At 50.5% G+C, this 18,679-nt stretch overlaps 1 protein-coding gene across 33 annotated transcripts in view; it reads right to left on the reverse strand.

Moving 5' to 3' along the window:
- MAP2 (microtubule associated protein 2) overlaps positions 1 to 18,679 on the reverse strand; it is a 174,322-nt gene that overhangs the window by 113,053 nt on the left and 42,590 nt on the right. The window contains exon 1 of one of the 33 annotated variants that reach the window (XM_072040427.1): positions 6,606 to 6,708. The exons of the other annotated variants lie outside the window; for them this stretch is intronic. The gene's annotated coding sequence lies outside the window, so the exon portion shown is untranslated. Of the gene's footprint in view, positions 1 to 6,605; positions 6,709 to 18,679 lie in introns of those variants that run through there. 33 annotated transcript variants of the gene reach the window in all.

An 18,679-nucleotide genomic window follows, 5' to 3' on the forward strand; every position in this document is an offset into this window, starting at 1 on the left:
CCTCGTTTAACAGCAGCCCTGCCCCTTGCAAATTGCCCAGCATTTCGTACTGCCCTCGTTAATCGTTTTTAACTGCTTTCCAGTCAATGCAAGTCAAAAAAAGCCACCAAACTACCAACTCAAGACTTGGACAACTGGCAGCACCCTTCTTCACCATCTCATTGCTTCCACTCGGATGTAAATCTTCTGCCTGACAGCTGTTGTGGAACAACAGATTAGCAGAAAAGGAACGGGCTTTTGTTAGAGGATTTATTCTCTGTCCACTGCATGTGCGGAGCTGTTAAAGCACTAAATCAGCCCGTGCTTTCATTTGACAGCTATTAACAACCCTCTCCCAACTTAATTTCTTCCTCCTTCCTATTGAGAGACTGATTTTGAAGAACAAAGAAATAGTTACTGCACTTCTTAATGAAGGGGAACCATAAAAAGTTATTAGTAGATCACAAACATCCTTACTGCTCAGAAACTATAAGGCCATGCCAAAAAAAACAATAATTTCCACATCTAAAAAAAAAACAGCCAGCAAAGAAAGCACAGGAAACCTACACAGGAAACCTACACCTGCTGCAGCAAGTCACCGGGTCAAGAGTCAGAAATTTCACACCTGCCAAGGCTGCCGGAGCCTCTGCCAACATCTGATGTTTGTCCAGAATATTTCAATTCTTTGCGGCAAGATACTCTCTGCTGAAGCTGTCAAAGGAATGGAAGTTTTAGGAAAACTCAGGCTACGTGTGTCTCCAGCAGCCTCCACCGGTTACCCCTGAGCACCACAAATCCCCCCAGCTCTAACCACTGCGCTGCTGGGAAGCACACCTCCCTGCCAGCCCTTTTTGCTCCCTCAGACTGGTTTTGCTGATCCTTCTCGCTGGATTTAGGCACTTGCCGACCCCTTCAGTCCCTCGGAAGGGGCCCTAACAAAGCCAGCCTTCTCCAAACGGATTGTCCTCCTGCTGCCGCTCCCCACGGTCACGTTCGCTGATCCCTTCTCTTGCTGCTCCTGAGGGCAGGGGTCACCATTACAGAGGCAAATCACGTCGGGAACATATGCCAAGGTTCAGCAAAAGGCCCGGGCAGAACGAAAGGCCTTTCTTTTCCTTACACCTTGTGGGGAGGTTTACAATATTTTCTCAGAAAAAAAAAAAAGTCATCTCTTCATATGTCCCATCTGCCGACCATCAAGCAGACCAGCTGAGTCTCGCCTCCCACCTTCCCCAAATTCCCAATTTAACAGGATTTTTCAGCCATTAAGAACGCTTATGAGCTGTGAATACTTACAAGTATTCAACCTTTAAAAAAAAAAAAGCAAGAAGCGTGAGCTTATCTTATCCTCTGATTGCTGCTTCCTGACTCACTACTCGGGTCCGTGCCTGGTGGTGGGGAAGAAAACAGCAGCTCTCCCTCCCCGAGCCAGGCAAAGGAAATGCTGTCTTCTGCTCAAAGATCTGGGAGAAACTCTGAATTGTTTCTGTACTATAAAACAGAAGCAGTTGTAAATAAATATATCTAAAGTCAGATAAACATGCAAAACGCACACATTACGACATTCCCTTTATTCCACCTTTTCTTCCCTCGTAACAATTCTCTTACCCTCTGGCTTCTGCCCATCGTTCCTGTCCCTGCTGCTCCTTTCCATCTCAAAGCTCTCCTCCACTCCCTTCCCACCCGGCTCCACCACTCACACCCTCGAGGCCTGTGTCAGCCCTGCCACAGCACCCTGCTCGCTCTCCCTCCTCATCCCTCCTCGAGGTCCCCCAGCCCTCCTTAGGACCGGGTTCGCTCCTCCCCGTGCCCTAAACCCGCACAGCATCCCCGGTGCATCCCTGGCTGCAGTGCTCCAACCTGCAGCCCTCTTCCCCTTGCGCCCTGCCCAAAGGCAGAGGTAACCCTCGCTCTGCAACACATGCCACAGCCCTCTGGGGACGACGTGGGCTGGGCCCTGCTGCCAAAAATCCCGTGAGTGAGCCAGCGGGGTGATTAAAGTCCACGTTCTGCAGCTAAGTTCAACGCCTTCCTCCTTGTCTCTTCCCATCCCCTTGAACAAGAGAGAAGCCCCACATACAGCCTGCTCTACAAGAAGAGATCTTTTATTAATAAGCACAGGCTCAGACGTATGTTCGGATTGACTCCAACATACTGCTGAGACAGGAATAACCGAGCATTGTTTTATTTTTTAATGCCTGGGTAAAAGTGATTTTACACTTCGCTACCTTCAAAACCAAGTCACTGTGCCCGGCAGCTGCCCTCTGTCCTCTCCGTGCAACGCCGGGAGCAGAAGGCAGGGAGCAGGAGGCAGCTCTCACTGCAAGACAGAAGTGCTGGCAGTGCCCAGCCAGGCCCCAAGCAGGTGTTTGCAGCTGGTGGAGAACACAGAGAACGAGATGAGAGAAAAAAAAATTAAGCTTTTATGTGATCTCATTTTGGTTTTGTTCAACTGCTCCTGGTGGTGCCACTTCATTCCTGTGGCTCAAGGTTTCGCCCCTTTAAAAGGCCACCAAACCCTCCTTGGCCTGGGTTGATCTCCCATTAGTGAAAGGCACCAGGCTGAATCTCCTCCCTTCCCCTGCATGCACCAGGGGCAGCAGCAGCTGATACTCGCCTGCCCAGCCAATTATAGGGATTTTCCTTCCAAAGCCCACAAAGACCCTCCAGGAGTGAAAGCCCTCTCGGCGTGAGGCTGTGCGCAAACACCTGCTGAGGAACAAAGGGGGAGAGGAGGCAGCATGTGGAAGGACTGAGGCTGGAAGGGGCTCTGCCCTGACTCCCAGGAACAGGGCGAGGAAAGGTTTCTTAGAGCCCAGCTTGGTTTTTGGCCAATTTGGTTGATCTTTGGTTGCCTACAGATGACAGAGGAGATGCTGACGGACAACATCTGTCAGCAGCCTCTCAGCTGGGACCTGCTGGTGCGTTTTCAGCTGGCACCAAGGGACACAGGGATCCTCGGGGGACAGCACGGTGGCTTGGGTGACTCTCCTTGCACCTTGTCCACGTGGAGGGGCAGTGGGAAAGAAAGCAAAAAGGATGGAAAGCAAGAAGGATGGAGCCCGAAAACCCGCAGCAAGTGGCCCTCCTGGAAACCTCTCCCCCAGCGAGCTCCCAGCAGGAGCAGAGGCTCCACAGGCAAGGCGCTCGCCAACACAGGCTAACTGGTGCAGAGCAGAGCCCGAGCTGACAAACAGGCTTATTCATTTGCTTGCTGTTTGTTATCTCCAAGCACTGCACCATCTGCTTTGCTCTCTCCTTCAAAAGGCTGCAGCAGCGAGGGGAAGGCGGCCTGCTTGCCATCCTCCTGCCGCCCTGATCCCACCCGGCTCGGAGGGGAGGCTGCTGGCGGGACAGAGCCAGGGAAGGGAAGGAGAGAGCCCCTCACACAGCCTGGTGGCTCAGCACCCGTCCTGGCACTGCTGCTGAGGGTACCAGGCATGACCGAGGCCCAGGTCTCTGAATTCAGTTTGCTTACTGACTTCATAGCGGCTCTGAACCAGGAGACAGCAGCTTCAGGCAGGCTGCCTTGGGGTTGCCACCAAAGGCAGCCAAGCTGCAAGCTCCCGGCCCGGTTGTCGAACACGTGCACATCTCACAGGGCGCAGGGGATCCCAATATTAGAACGCTCGCTCATCCCATCCCATCCCATCCCACCACCACTTAGCTTACCGCATCCTCTCCCCCGCACACACCCAGCCCGAGTGGCTGGTAAAGCCTGAGAGCAGCCCTGTGGAATCAAGTGCTAGAGAACTTCATACAGATATATAAATATATATATAAGTATATGTATATATATACACACACCGCATAACTGTGAAACACCCCATCTGCTCACGTTACGACACTCCAAGTGCATGCAATTAGCTGCACCGAAATGGCAGAAGGATCCGGAGCAGGCAGTGGCTTTTTCCCCGACTCCCACCATTTCCACCTTCCTCTCACCCCAGCATATGGGATGCCATATGAATTACTGAATGGATCATGCTAAAAGTGGAGCCTGGAGGGGCTATTTTTAATGCGGATTGCAGGGGGATACTGTCAGTCTGTGGTGCGGCATTGTTTGCCTCACGAGCTTGGTCTGTCACTGCTTCTGGCACTCCCAGCGCTGACAGCAGAGCTCCAACCTCATCGATATTTCCCCCGGCGCTCTGACTGCAGTCTCCTTGCTGAATCTCACTGATTCCCGGAGCGATGCTCACAGCCCTGTGCTAGATTTTACCTGAGGAAACGCAGGTGCTGCCTGGGCAGAGCAGGGGACCAGGACCACTCCAACATTTCCAGCCCCAGCCAGAGCGGTGACGCACAAGCCAGAGGTTCAGAGCGATCCCAGCAGTTGGGGAAGTGATGCTGGGTGCACTGAAGCAGCTTTAAAAGTGCTTAACAAAGCAGAAACTGGAACTGATGTGTCACAAAACACCATCAATTACCATGAAACCGTTACCTCATTTTAGTGGATAACAAATCTACGCCTGCCTCTTCAAGGCACCACCATTTCCTAAGCCGAGGCAGCCCAGACCCTCGCACAAATGTTTTCCCAGATGTCCCTCGATGAAGAAGAACCCCCGAGCCGTTCCTTCCTGGTTACTCTCCGCAGGACTCAAGCTCTTGAAATGCTCTCATGTCTTTCCCTGCGACTTGGAAATTTGTTGGCAAGGCTCTGCCTTCCTGTTGCACAGCAGCAGCTCAGACTTTCCCCCAGCACATACGAGCTCCTGGTCCTGCCCAGCACTTGGTGCCATCAGCATTTTGCTTTCCTTCCCCTGATGTAAGCATGACGCAAAGCAGTGCTGGGATGCGAGCCTCCTCCAGGAGGGCTAGGGAGAAAAAGGTGGGCCCGTGCTTCTTCCAGCGTGCCTACACGAGGCCGGGAGGGTGGCCCGAGCTGGAAGACAACCAGCAGGAAAAGGCAGCAAGAACTGAGACCCCGGGGGAGCAGCAGGGCTTGGGTGAGGTGCCACACGAGAGATGGAGCCCGGCCCCTGGCCTCGCTCGGAGCAGTGCCTCACATCCCAGCAGAGCCCTTGGCCCGCTGCAGCTCCCCCAGCCCATATGTTCCTTTGGCTCACAACCTGCGACACGCTACGCCTTCGCTAAGGCGAGGGGGAGAGGGGAGGGAGAAGGGGGACAAATTAATTCAGAAGCTCTTGGCAGCCAGGAGGAACAAAATAAAGGCAGAAGTTACGTAGAGCAGGCCTGAGCTGCCAGCTGAAGTCACAAGTGGCTCGGTTCAGATCCGAGCCTTTTTATTATTATTGTTGTTATTATTAGTATTAGCATTTGGCAAGAGGATCCAGGAAATACCTTGCTGGTGATGTCTGCTTCTCCCAGCACGAGTCTGTTAGGAATGCTGAATGGTTCACCCTGGAAGGGGGAGAACCGTGCTATTGCCGAGCCACCGGCTGACATGTGGCTCTGGCCAGCTCTCTGCCTCCTCTCCAGGCTGCAGCCACACGGAGCCGTGCCGCCGCCTTGCCACGCTCCCCCAGGCAGCGCTCCCTCGCCCCAGGCTCCTGCTCGCCTCCAGCACGTGGCAAGAAGCAAAGCTGGGTGCTGCTTCTGGGTGGGCCCCAGGACCTGATTTCTGCTTCTGCCAGCCGAACTTCTTTCAAAAAGCAAGCTCCCATCCATGAACACTTAAAGAACTCTACTCCAGAGGCAGCGCTGTGTGCTTCACGAGGCTGCGTGCCCAAAGCAGCTCTGTTTCAGTGGCTCAGGAATTGCTCAGAACTCCTTGTCCCTCCAGCTTAAACCACCACAGGCTCCTGACGGTAGCCAGCTATTTGTAGATTGCTCTCACGTCGCAGCCTCGCCCACCCATTTCCTTATAGCCACGGCTGGCAGAAGCCACAGGTGCGGGCTCTGCGTGGAAGCAGGAATTGCTAGATTTAGCGTCACTACTAAAATAAATGAGAAGTCAGCAAACGGACCAGGGAATAGGATGTAATTTCTACCACGTTACGTGTATCTCATGGTTAAGAGCAAGACGAAACAAAGCACAACATCTACACAGTTCTTCAAGGAACAGGAGGAGAAGCACTGAAAAGCAGCAGGCAGACAGGAGCTGGATGACAAAAGCTGTCATCGCAAGGTAACCTGCGTATATGGCCAGAGGAGCGCTCACAGTGTGGAAAGACAAATGTCTCAATGGCAAGCGGGTGCTCATTGATGCTCACAGCCACCAGAACAGGTGCCACCCCGCGGGACAGCATCCTACGCAGAAGGCCAGGGCGGCACAGAGACCCGTGTCTCCTCCTGAACCAAATGCAATTCTGCCCCTTTGGCAGCTCGTCCCTCTCCACCCCGTGTTGTCCCCCTCAGCTGAAAGAGAAAAACTCCAGTTTGACAGAACCACAGGGAAATGCGAGGATGCAAACATGTTATTCACAATCCAGAAAATCTGCCTTCTGAATTAGAAGCAGCCAAGGGCTGAGCTCTCCAAGGCAACTTGCTCCAAGTACTTGATGTGGCCGGGGATAAAGCTGACAGGGCAGAAAAAAAACCTCAGATTTAAGCAATCAATTGCTGAGCCGCTGAACCGAACACAACTGCACACAGGACTGCAGAGCATTACCAGACACACTTTGTTTTCATTTGTGCAGCAGCAGCAGCCTCCCCCTCCTCACCTGTGCCATGCAGCCGCAGCCGAGGTCAGCAGAGCTGTCAAAGCCGATGCAGTCCCTCCGCAAACACCCCCAGCTGATGGCCACTTCTCTGTGAGGATTATGTGCAGTTCGTTCACTCTGGCTAGCCTACTTCACTGCAGCCATAAAAATAACCCTCTTTCAGTAACGCAAGACCTGTGTGGAAAGGCTGAATCAACAGGAGTTAAGTTTGGAGAGAAATGAGAAGAGAGATGCCAGAAGTGGCACGTCCAAGCATTTAAAGATTTGGTGAGACAACGCAGCCTAGGCAAGCAAAAGGAAATCACCTTGTGCACAACGTAAAGAGAGCCACCATTTCTTCAGGCAACAGGGCTGGGGGGGCACTGGGACACTACAAGACCCTCGCTGTCCCCGTGCTCTCAGCCTTACGTAAGGCGCTCCCCAGCTGGACACAGGAGCCCTTTGAGAGGCCGGTGCCCATCCAGCCCTCTCCCGGCACAGGGTTTAATGAGGGCTGCTTTCGAGCAAGGCTGGGAGGAGACCAATTATCTTCTTCTTCATTTGTATGAGCACTGAAAGCGACAGAGCAGAGTGAGGAGGAGTGGGCAGGAGGGACAGAATGAATGGGCTTTCCCCTCTCCTGCACAGAGCTCTGAGCCTCACAAGTACTGGTAAAAACCTCAAGTCCAAGGGATACATAGTACCTGAACTGGAAAAATACAAAAGAAAGTAAAAGAATAAAGGCATCCACAAAATCTTTCAGCCTTTTTCCTTGACCATCCTTTCCTTGACCTCCCCCCCTTTTTTTCTGCAGTATCTCTCCTGTTGAAACGCAAGTAAAACAACATTCACAACCCCATCAGCATCCCCAAATACATTTAAAGCTAAGCACCCCAGAGTGTTTATCCTCAGTTTAAAAACTATCACAAGTGATGGACCATAAATACGAGCTTGAGTGGAAAGATTCCCTCCCTATTTTAACATTTTCTAAACTATCTCTAGAAAGGAAAAGAATTACTCACAGCCTTGAAGGGATGGGCTGTCTGAGGAATTCTGTCCTGTTCCCATCTATACTACTTCTATACTCAAGTCAGGTTTTGTTTTAACACTGACTGAGTTGTCCAAACTCTTTACACCGTGTGCATACATACATACACACACACGGAAGTAAAAATCGCCCTTCCTGGTGATTTGTTTTCATAGTAAAACATTCGAGAGCTAAATTGCACTCGAAATTCTTGTAGCCTCTGAGCACTGCACCAGGTCCGCATCATCTTTGCTTACTTCAGTGGAAATTAGTGCAGCATCCTTTGGGATAAAGTCCTTAAACACTGAGTTTACCAAGCATTTAAGCATCTTTTTAGGCATTTGGGCAATCTGTCCTCACTTAGCAGAGCACTTAGGCACTTACAGTAAATCATGCGCTTGGTGGCTTCCCTGATTCACGGCTTCAATATTTCAGCTTCCACAGTGCAGCAGTAACAGAGAGCCAGCAGCACCAGGAGGCACAGCCCCCGGTGGTGGGGCTCTGTGAAGACAGCGGGGTTAGCAGGGAGAGCGCGCATGGGGAGCCTCCTGTGGGACTGCAGAGAGAGCTCTGCCTGGGACCAGGGGTGGCAGGGGGCACGAATTTGTTAAAAAATCCAAGTATGCACTGAGTCAAGTAAGCTTTGGAGATCAGAAGGTACTCTTCTGCACAAAGACAGGACGGTGACAGCAGCAGGTTCAGCACCACGTACCCAAATCCCCGCAAACAGCAACGCTCGCGTCTCTGCCTGTGCCACGATTTCCAGCTACAGATAAATCTGAGTTTTGCCGGATTTTATCAGCTACTGCTGCCATGGAAACACATCTAAAGCCAAGGGATACTTGCTCCTCCCTCTCCCCTTCCATCAGCCAACTACAAACATATGTGGAGTTGTTTGTGTGGCTTTTAATTAGAACTTTCCCTGCTACGCTCACCTCCAAACACCGAGTTCCGACAGGTGCCCAGCCAGCGAGGCTCTGTGTTTTGCTCCGTGTTTTGCCCTCTGCAGATCCCGAGGCTAATGGCCTGTATGATTTACTCCTGGCATTGATTTCTGCACACCAGTTGAGTTCCGTGTAAATTACTTAACAGTTTTCATCACAAGCCCACCAGAGTAAATGGAAAGCTTGTTACTGATTCAGTTACTGATGTTCCCATTCATCTGATCAAACAACATAATCTTAATCTTTTTTTTTTTCTTTTTTTCTTTTTTTTTTTTAATAGCTCTGACTTCCAAGGCAATAAAATCAACCTCTGGATTATCTACCCTTTATCACCTAGGTTTGGAAGTTTTCAGTAGAGACCTAAATGACAAGGACTCACCTTCACCATTTACAACTCTTTTCCTTGACTTTCCGTAAGCGATGACAAAACTTGTGCTTATGAGCCTAGAAATGCTGCAGACAGGACAGCAAGATGTTTCTCTTCCAGAAGAACCCTGGTTTTGCATACACAGAAGAAAAAGTTAACTAGGACACAACAGAAGTTGGTTGGTTCAGCAGAATAGGTTGAAGAGCAAAGTGAGCCAGCACGCTGTGCGGGCAGGACCAAGCCATCCTCAGGCAGCCCCGAGGAACAGAAGCCGTGGTGGCACCAGCAGTTAAGAGCCTGCTGGCAGATCAGCCTCACCCACCACCCATATTACAAATCCCTGCCTCAACCCAAGCTCTCTGGACGTAGAGATTTGTCATGTTCAGCATCTTAGCATAGGCACGGGCTATTCAGGACTGCACAGGCAAGGCACAGCACGCCTCTGGCTGCTCGTGGGCTGCCTGGAGAAGACGGCTCCCCCTTCGCTGCTTCGAAAAGCACAAGTCCTCAGGCCTTCCCAGAACAGCACCTCAGGCTGCCCGAGGTCAGCAGGGCCCTCGGGAGATGGTCTCAGTCCAACCCCTCAGCTCAAAGCTGCTCATCTCAGCAACTGTTTCTCCAGAAGCAACACATTTTAAATAACCCTTTGGTCTGGTTTTGCAAAAATGGAAAAGTCACAGTCCTGCATGTTAACTGATCAGGTCAGTGGGTGTTAAACCTAAGTCTAACATGAGATTTCCCATGAGAAAACACCGATTTTCATCATCACAATGAATTGTACGACCAGTCCCTGGCCCTACATGGCCATAATCTGGACTCATACCTGGACCCAAGCTTGGTACCCGAGCTGCATTTGGGATGCACTCCAGAGAAGCGCCCTACCAGTGTCTTCTGCTACACACACAAGCCAGTGAGTCAGCACACGCTGCGTGTGAACTTGTATTGCTCTTCATTCCCTTTGCATTTATCTAGGTGCAAGGCAGGAACAGCCCCGCTGCTGTCAACTTAATTACATCAAAGAAAGAAAGGAGAAGCGTGCAGCCTTCTACATGTAAGCAGCAGACGCAGGATCAGGTTTTATTGCTTGCACCACACGCTGCATGCCGTTACAGGCTCACACAGCCATGAGTGTTTTACGTGCTGTTTATTAGGCCATCCTTGCTGTCCTAATACAAAAGCAACACCAAAAGTACAGGCCATAAAAGTCTCCCACACAAATGCAAACCGAGGTAACTCCTTTCTGAATCCCTACCAACACCAACACACACACCCCTGCTGTAAGGATAAGGAGAAAAAGGAAAAAAAGGAAAAAGATGCAAGACAGACAACTGAGATGCGTAGCAGGTAAGAAGACAGGCTGAAGCAGCCCCCTCATGACATTGAGGACCCTCAGAGATGCCTCCCGCAGTCCCCTGCCTGGAAAGGGTCTTGAATCTTTCCATGATTGTGTGACAAGAGCAAGAGAAGTGCCTTGGCCACCCAAAGGGTAGAAATGCAGGATAGGATGTGCACCTCAGCACTGTTAGGCTAGAAGGACAGATGCTTGATCAGTACTGATTAAGCATGGGTGGGGGGAATTTCTAGAGCTTAAGGCAGTTTAAAGGCAGAAGGAAATCTGTGTGTTTGCAAAGATGGGGATAGCAGTGAGCTGTTTGGTTTTGCTAAGGACATTTGTAGGGATGAACGTGTACACACACCCCCCAGGACCACACCATGCGAAGGTTTAAATGTTGGAGCTGCAGTTGGGGAAAACAATGGGCTCTTACCTGGGGTATTGTTAAATACCTGTCTATTCCCTATTTGGGTAGTGCAAATACACTTTTCCTTTAGAGAGATGTGATCTGTGTCTCCCAAACGTGAGAAGAGAGGGATTAATACAAAGAGTTTAGTGTCCCTCCGATGCTCTCAGCCCATCACGCAGATGGTAACAGGGCTGCAGACTCTGACAGTCTGGAAAAGACCAGAGCTTGCACCCCATTACCAGACACTGGAGCAAATCATCTCCATTACAGATATATGTTGGTTGGTTTTGGTTTTATTTCCTTTTCTGGCACGTTTTGTTCCATTCCCTCAGCCCCTCCACTCACTGCAAGGTTGATTTTCACAGGCCAGGAGGGGAGGTCAGCAATGCTCCCGCATATCCAAAACCCAGAGCAGAAGGGCACTGGAGCTGACAGACAGCAAACAGCGACATTAACACCCAACAGTTCTGGCCACAGCCTTAAAAAAAATAAATCTGATGCAGGAACATAATTGTAGCCATGTACGTAATCCCCCAGAGTCAATTTAAGGGGTTGAAAGTTAAGCTTGTACTTGATTAGTTTTCTGGAGGGAGGAACTCTCTGATTTCCTAAAGTGATGGAAATAACAGCGTTCCAAAGCAACTTCATTCACTTTATTATTTAATGTCCACATTCCTCAGGTTAGCACTTAAGAACTAAATGCCTTTAAACAGCCTACCTGCAGCACTAGCTATACGATTCATTCAGCAGTTTCCAGTCATCCACTGTTATTTAAGTGAAAAAAGAAAAACCAGAATAAAACAGACCACCTTTGGAGTTCACGAATAACAAAAAGCCCCTCCTGTTCTTTACCGTGTTTTCCATCCGCACCAGAATATTTGTTGCTAGACTGAAAAGGAACGAGGCCCTTCAGCTCAAAGGTAAATTGCAAAACAGCTCATGGAAGGGGAAAAAAGACACAAAGGAAGAGAAAGAAGGGATTCAGAACAGAAATGTCATCTTGCTAACAACTATTGTTTCTCTATCAAATACTTTCCATTAGCGAGGATGATTCACAGCAAACAGCACTTGCACTGCCAGCCTACCCCCAGCAGCACTGAGTCAAAATGATGTTGCAACTCCCAGGACTAACAGGAGAGAACCGTGTGACTCCCTCCGAGGAGGTGTCAGCCCGAGCCCCAAGTGTTTAGCAGTTTGGAGGAGCGGGACCAGCAACCAGGAACAAATCCTGAGGGCAATTGGACAAACGCAGCCCCTTCCCAAGATCAGGGGACCAGATGTGTTCAGCCCAGAGCAGCAGAGTTAATAAATGCTTAAAACAAAGCAGGAACCATTCACAACACCACTGCCACGGGAGAAAGAGGCAACTGCTGCTAGATTGACTTGTGCGGACTGAGCTTCCCATGCCAAGTGACTGCCGGGGCTTAATTCTCTGCACCTTTTGTCTCCCAGATTCCTTGGGTGAAAGTTCAAACAGACAGACTGGGATTGAGCACACACGTGCCTTGCAGGATGACACGGATGGAACTGCAGCCAGGATTTCCATCAACTTCAACAGAAAGTGACTTTTCTAAAGGAGCCCCCCCCCCATCCCTACCCTCCTTGGCTCTCCTTTCATTTCCTCACTTCCCCCGTACCTTGGGATCTCTTTCAGCCTCTTCACTGACTTCAGATCTCTTCGCTGACAGCTGGGTTCCTCCCGCACCCTCACTGTAAGTCTCCCCAGCTTTATTTGCTAGAGCCAGGTGAACAGCAGACCTCGTAGTGCAACTACTCACATGCACACATGCTTGTTCACACGAAACGAGGTGCACCAACACAGGTGTCTGCAGTGATGCTCTCATCAAGCAGCATCAGGATACGCGCTGCCTTCGTGCCTTTTGTTGGTGCCTTTTAAAACCAAACCCTGGCCTGGGTGCAGGAAACATTAGAGGAACATTATGCCAAACAAACATCCTTTACAAAAAAAAAAAAAAAAAAGAAAAAGGTGGTAAAAATAGAACTGGCTGGAAACCAGAGACCACAAGAAGAGCTGGCTTACAGGAAATTGCCCTCATCAGTTACTAGATGGGAAACTTTTTCCCATGTATTACATGGATCACGCAGGGACAGGATGGTTGTACACACATGGAAGTGCATTATTGTAGGATAACCCAGCTCGTAGTCCTGCACGGCTGAGGAGAAAGACAATTGCTGTTTTTTTTTCAGCCCACAGCAGCAAATCAGAAAGGATCACAGAAGATGCTTCATCTGGTGAAATCAGCAGTTACTGAATTGTAAAATAAAACACTTTGCCCAACACATGGCATCAAAAAGAAGCCAACCAAACAGTAACAAATAGACCCCAAAACACAGGTGTAGGCCCACTGACTTCAGAGGCCCCCCGAGGGAGCATTATTCACGGTCATGCCTTGTTTGCTCAAGCCGTAGCACGCCGTTCATTGCAGAACTATTACACCTCTTTTCACTGCGCCACTCCAATTGAGCTTAATAACATATTACTTACGCAGGTCTGCAGCTACAGGAAAGCTTACCTTGCCTTTTAATACACAAATGCTACACTTCCTAACCTGCCAATATGGTGCTTTTGTCACAGAATAAGCAAATGTTTGCACAAGCGTGGTTTCCACGATGCAGTCTGTGAAAGAACAGCCACGTCCCCTCCCCAGCAGACAGCTTTTGTGACGTGCCATCAATCACAATTTGGCTCTAATGCCAGGCCAGGACTTCAGGCAGCTTTTACTAGTGACACCCCGGTGCTCTGCAGGCAGCGCAGCGTAGGCTTCTTTCAGCATGTACCGAGTCATTCCCTGCCAGGTTGTTGTTGTTTATGCGCCCAGTCGTTCTGGTACACGTGCGGCAGCAGCACGGGAAGCGCATCGTGAGCCTGATTTCAGCACCGCTTGAAATCACACCCAGGAAGTCAGCAGCAGGGCTGGGTTCTGATCACAGCCCACCCCAGCGCTGCTCTCCTCGTGTTGGTTACAGGGCTGACAGGCACACAGAGGTCGTGCCATGCTCTGCTTCGCCACGCAGCATCCAAAGCCTGCATGGGCACGGAGGGAGTCCTTCCACCACCACAGCCAGCTTCAGATCAACGCTGACATCACGCCGACGAGCAACAAAAGCTGGGACTGCTTTCCAACACTTGCCAAGCTTCCATCAGCTCCCTGACTCACTTTATTTCCACTACGTGTCTCAAAATTATCATTCCTAGAAGCAGCACTCAGCAGAACGGACTTGTTAACTCCCCCATCCCCAGCACCTCTTCTCTGCGCCTCTTACGGAGCACGTTGTGCCTGCCACATGCACGCCAGCCAGCACCTGCTCCCCCAAAATTCCCATCGAGGCACTGCACAGGGGGCACCGCAGCAGAGCTCAGCTCTCACGCGGCATGCAGGGCCATGCAGGACCTGCACCTGGCTACACAACTTCATGGGGCTGCAGCCACTGACACGAAGGCCAAGCTTTGGATCGTAAGGACGGACTGGTCCAGGGAAGAAGTTCTATAAAACTGCAAAATTTCCACATGTAACATGTGAAACATCTGGTCTAGGAAGTCCAGATCAGTTGGTGTTCCCTACCTGACGGTGCAGACCAGATGCAGCATTACTGTCCTCTCTTGGTGCTTGCTCCCAGAACTCCATAACGGCAGCATCTTGCAACAACTAAGTTTTAAGGGCACTGATACGCTGATTTTATGTCCTTCATGATACAGTCACTCAGCAACTGTTCCTACATATATATATACACATATATATTTAAAAGAGCGTCTTTTCTCATTTGTATTTTAAAAGAAAAATGTTTTAAAGATGCATCCCATAATACGCAGAAGCGCGTTTTTCCCCCTAACAGTCATCACAGAACTTACATTGAAAGCTCGGGATAAAGAATCAGGTCATAATTATGCTTGATGAAATCTTCAGCTGTCAGCGAACAGACCAGGTGAGCTGAAATTTGCTTTTATGAAAAGCTGACAGAAAACCCCAGCTGCTGAGGACACAGCACCTCTCCCTTGGCTCTCCACCAGCACGTAACCCCTGCCCCAGCACTGCTCCCTGTACACAGAAAGACACTTTTACAGAAGCCAGAGCTGAACAGAAAGGCTCTCAGGAGCCTTTACCAACAGTTTTGTGCCCACGTGGCCATCAGAAGGCAGACCAGAGGCTCCCAGACCCTTGCGAAGCTCACATTTGCTGGTCTCCCCCTTGCTCCTAGGGCCGTGCTGTCCCCACTCCTGTATCATACGAGGCTCTAGAGCCACCACAAGAGCAGGCAGGGCAAGAAAGCTGTGAAAATGAACATCCTGACAGAGCGCTGAAGTTTTACACCGGTTCTCTACTTGCAGGCCGTGCCATACTGACTTTATCTCAGCAAATTCCCTGTGAACTGAAGCTCCTACATCAGAACAGCCAGTCGCTGTCAGCACAATTGTCCTTGTCAAGGACTGCAGCAGCACACATCACCTCTGGGATGACAATCAGGGCTCTCGCTGCCCCTGTCGTGCAGCACGGCTCATTTACCTGACTCTGAGCACTGACCTTATGGTCACTCTTAGTTCCTGGCTGCTGCACTCCCTGCAGCTGCCACTATCCCCAGCCTAACCCCCTGGTGAGTACTCACAGCCTGTGCTCTGCGCTCAGGCAAAATTTTCATCTGCGCTGCTTGATTTGGCATGATTTTCCTAAACTTGGTTATTCCGTCTTGAATAAATTATTTCCTCATCTCTGCATGACTTTGAGTCTTTATCTCTGTCTTTTCCACCCCATCTCCTTCAGCACCCAGGATGCTGCTGCAGCTACCCCCTAAGAACACTTCTGCTATTTACCAGCTTGTCCAAAAAGCGGAATGCTACAGAGGTCTTTGCTCTACCCTGAGGAGCAGAGGCAAGGTTGTACCTTCCACTGCTTTCCTGATGATAATCCAAGCAATCCCGTCCCACCTGCACTCAGCAGCCCTGCAGTTTAGAAGCACGTCCCAGCACAACCGTGGTATGGGAGAGCCAGCTGAGAGCCGCTATGGCAGGGCTGCAGGGAGAGCCATGGGGCCGCTGCTCAGGAACAAGGATTTACTTCACACTTGGCATATTTTGTTCTATCTGCCCAGAGAACAAGGCAGGACTAATCTGACCTGAGCAGGTCCCAAGCGGTTTCTTTAGCATAACAACTTGTTTCTGCTCTGCTCAGAGGGGTCTGTTTTCAGAATCCTAAGGTCTCCTGGCACCTGTTGATCCTGGGAAAGCTGATAGGAAGAAAATACTGTTGGTTAAAGTCTCCTGAGAGTCTCTTCATTACGTGTGCACCTGCAAATGCTAAACTCGGACTTCCTTCCCTCCCTTCCCCATGGCTCCAACTCCACACATCATCGCTGAACCTGTACCTGAATCTTATCTTCCAACTGCCAGATGAAGCTAATTAGGGAGCACTGCTGCTTCCTAATGAAGGCAGACACAGGGAGGGCAGCGTCTGTGTGTCATTAGCAAGGGGTCAGCTCCACCCAGCCGGCTGCAGGGCTGAGCCATGGCACCCTCTGCTTGCAGGCTCTGCGAGATGCTCCCCCTGCTCCCGCTCCACAGGCTCTGTGCGAAGGGAAGCCGCAGGACGCGTGGACAGGCCAGCAATATTTTGAGACCTGTAGGGCTAACATTGTTTTTTCCCCCACTCAACATCTCCAAACCAACACTTAACAGGGAAAAATAGCCCCCAGCTTTTGGAAAGCTCTCAGTCATTCCGCTTTGCTGTATGTCTGCTTTGTTGTACGTCTGTCTGCTTCTCTTTTTTCCTGCAAGAGCAAGTTGAATCCACACAGTTATGCGCTTTAAAAATGCCCCAAACCCACAAATCACAGTCGCTGTGCCCAGGCACGCGATTCTTAACCACAATAAGGTTGTTTGAGGCTTTTCCTCTCTTCTGCACTGACACTAACTCTGCAGATTAAAAATTGAGTGCAAATTGCTTCTTCTGCAAACAGACTGTGAGAGCTGGGCAGCCTCCGGGCTCAGCTTCGTTCCCTTCCTACAGGGCAGGTTCCCGAGGGTCCTCACCGTCCTTGCACCTCCCCTGCCTGGCTCCTCTCCAGAACCAAGCTGTAAGTACAGCAACAAGCACACAGCCACACTCAGAAGCAGCTCTAAAATCCCCCGGTTTTGCAAGGTCAATCTCTGTCACCAGGCACAGGCCAGAGAAAGGAGCTCTGGTAACATCATGCGGAGCCGGACCCTTCTCAGGCAGCTCTTCCCTCGCAGGCAGGAGCTCATTTGGGTGGCAGGGCAGCAGAGGAGCGCTCTGAAGGTCTCCAAGGAGGCTGGTCCCAGCGAGGGGGTCACACGAGTGCCTGACGGAGCTCAGCACACACAGCAGCCAGCGTGACGTGTGTGCTGGGGCATTCCTGAAGGAGCTGCAGCTGAAAGAAGCCTGCTACAAGTACGTCAGTGGCCAGCGTCTGGGATCTGTCAGACAAACGCTGCTCCCAAAAGCAGCTCTCGCATCACCAGACCTCATCTTTTTGGCCACAAAGGCAGGAGATATTTCCACGTGCGACAGAAACGCCCCTGACGCCAGCTGAGGCTTTTGCTCTCCCCCCAGCAGCAGGACTTGGTGGGGGGAGGTCAGCATGAAGAAACAAATCCCGGCCCTGATTGCTGTGTCAAGAAAACAGACAGGTTCGTCCCTACCCCCTGCAGGCACAAACAGGCTACAGGGTTTTGCTGAGCTTCAAGGGGTTTTATTATTTTTTGTGAATGATTATTAGTGCTGTAGCAACAGGATGAACAACTGGAGTTTGGATTTGAAAGCTTAAAAACGAAATGTGCTCTTCCCTCTGCTACGCTTGTAAAAACATAATCATTTTTGTCTACTCACAGGAAGACCTGACAGCCATTAAAATAATAAAAAGGAAGGAATTAGCCTATGATGGGCAGAAGCAAATGGGAATAGGCCCTACACTACAGTAGTTTTATGGAGACTTGCTGCTTCTGTCTCACACACATGGACAAATGAACGCTGAAAGCAATTTTACATCTCCTTCTGTCAGCACCCGAGCCACCTAATAAATCCCAGAAGGCTTTTTTTCTGTTTGTCTTGGCTGCATAATTACAGGCAGCAGGTCCTACGCTAATGCTACCTCCCCTTCTGCCCTTGCAGAAATAATAGGCAAACAATGTGGAGAACACAAAAGAGACCAGCAGAAAACTGAATTGCTCCGGTCTGAGGACGTACAGGACAGCTTTCAGGCACCTGGCTGCCTGGGACAGGGTCTGGTGCTGTTCTTTACAGAACGGCTTGATCCGTGTGGGCGCTGCCAGCCCTACAAGGGCCTGCCACCAAAGAAAGCACCCCGCACACAGGACAGCTCTTACCAGCACCATGTGAGAGCAGCACGGAGCCTTTCCCGTTGCTACGTTACAGATGTTGCTCGCTGCCTCTCGTGTGCGTTTCTGAGGCTCCAGGGACTGTTTGCTGGTCGTTCTGGATGCGTGTGGGTGCACGTCTGCGGAAAGCAGCGGAGCTACAGCGATCTCAGAGGTAAAGAAGCATCTGGGCCCCATGCTTCAAGCTTCCTCACAGAACCAACGCACACCACTGTGTTCTGACACAAAGAGCTTCAGCACAGCACCCTTCAGTCTCAGCTCTTACCAGGAAAACACGTACCAGTGAATACAGAAATGCAATTCTGACTGATCCTGCCAGCATTTACAAGTCCAAGCTTTCTTGACCTGACCCCACAGCTTCCCCATGAAACTTACCTTTGCTCTTGCTTGAGAAACACAACAGTTTTTCACCCAACACCACCGCTTCCTACCTGACGGGTTGGGGTTCACGTTTTCTCCTTTGAGCAGGTTATACCACGGCTCAGACACATGCAGCCGTTCCAGTTATAAAGCAAACAAGCTCACACACACACACCTGCCCTTCCTGTGCCTGTTTGCACTTCGGAGCTTTTCCTTAGCAGTTGGGTCAGGACAAGCTGGCAATTCGGATGCACTGGGGAACAGACCCCTGTGCAGCAGTGGTTAA

The sequence above is a fragment of the Anas platyrhynchos genome, chromosome 7, assembly GCF_047663525.1.
Source record: "Anas platyrhynchos isolate ZD024472 breed Pekin duck chromosome 7, IASCAAS_PekinDuck_T2T, whole genome shotgun sequence".
NCBI classification, from domain to species: domain Eukaryota; kingdom Metazoa; phylum Chordata; class Aves; order Anseriformes; family Anatidae; genus Anas; species Anas platyrhynchos.